Genomic DNA, 1,578 nt, shown 5'->3' on the forward strand with positions numbered 1-1,578 from the left:
CTTTCAAGTTTTCTTCATAAATGTAATTAATAAAGAAGAAAAGGCACTAGCCCAGATTACAGTCAGGATTATTGCACTGCTGATGTGACAGGGGCCGCTGCTGTCCAGCTCTCTGCCAGCTAAAGAAAACTGATCTTCATGCTACAGGGGAAGTGGTCTTTTCACAATCCTTACACAAGATGACGACGCAGGCAGTCAACTTACGCCCTGCACCAAAAATCCTAATGGAAACACAATGCATCTGCCGAGTGCAGACTGGCCAGTTCATCATTAGTGGGACTGTTTTAAACATCTATTCCAGTGCTGATAAAGATGTTATTAAAGTGAAAAGTTCTGGTTTTCCTTTTGCATTGGAAGCTAAGCAGAAATAACTATGCTTTCACCTTGTTTGTGGCCAAATTGGGCAAGTACCATGAAATGCAGGTTGCTGTGATTTGGAAGGTGACTCCTGCTTTCAGAGGCAAGCAAAGCTGCTGTAGCTGACAGTGCAGAGGTTTATGTTGGTGGAACAGAGCACTGAATGCTTCCCCAGCATATGAAGGGCAGCCCCACTGCTCACTAGCCTTCAAGCGTCATACCACTGCTTGCAACTTGGTTTCCTCTTAGACAGAGTACCTCACTGAAACAAGCACAAGCTCCTGGTTTCACGCCATGTCTTCTGGATACAAGAAAGGCTTCTACTGTGAAGCATCCATGATGGAGGTGGCCAAGTTGCTGCTCAGCTGGGTCTGTGCTCTGCAGCTAGAAGCACTAGCTCTACACATTATCTTAGTCAACCAGTCCAGAGCTGATCTTTCCTATACTCCATGTAAAATGCATGAGTAGGCACCTGCTTGCTACTCAGCTGTGTATTTTCTCAGCCTGCATAGGTTGACTGCATCATAACCCTTACTCTACCCTGCACCACTGCTCATCAGAACACTGGTACCCCTGAGTCCTCCACTGCCCTAATGATATCCATTGGGAAAAGCCCCCACCACACCTGCTGTGGAGTGCCCTCTCCTCTAACCCTAAATAATAAAGTGCTGGGCTGAAGGGGAGCAGAACAGCTTAAGTGCAATCAATAAAAGTGCTTGCAATTAACGTAGGAAACCATTCTTGGGTCAGCTTTGTTGCAACTGGCTGTATTCTTTCAAGGAATAACAAATTCAGGTGCTGGGGGAGGGCACATCAGAAATATTCACAGGACTCCAAACACTGAACATTGCCCCCTCAGCATTCTCCTCACCCCACACACACATATGCCAGCTCCTTTCCTGCAGAACTGGCAGAACCTCAGGGTTCAAGGAGTTACAGGCAGGTGTTGGAACACCTGCCTTCTTCCTAGTGCTTGCACAATTTCCAGAAGGTCCCTAACACAGAGCTCAGCTGCTGGTCTGAGTGCTCATTGAACAACTGAGACTCTACAGTGAAGAGTGGACAGCCCAGACCTTAGCACTCCCAATTCTTCCATGACTCCATTAAGGAAGCAGCAGATGCCTGTACTCCTTGCAGATCCCAGCTCCACTTGGAGGGCAAGAGAGCCCTTATGGGACAGAGCTTCCTGGGACAGACAATGTGGGAGCAATACTTGTAGGG

This window comes from Cariama cristata, unplaced genomic scaffold (genome assembly GCF_000690535.1).
Source record: "Cariama cristata isolate BGI_N322 unplaced genomic scaffold, ASM69053v1 scaffold31725, whole genome shotgun sequence".
NCBI classification, from domain to species: domain Eukaryota; kingdom Metazoa; phylum Chordata; class Aves; order Cariamiformes; family Cariamidae; genus Cariama; species Cariama cristata.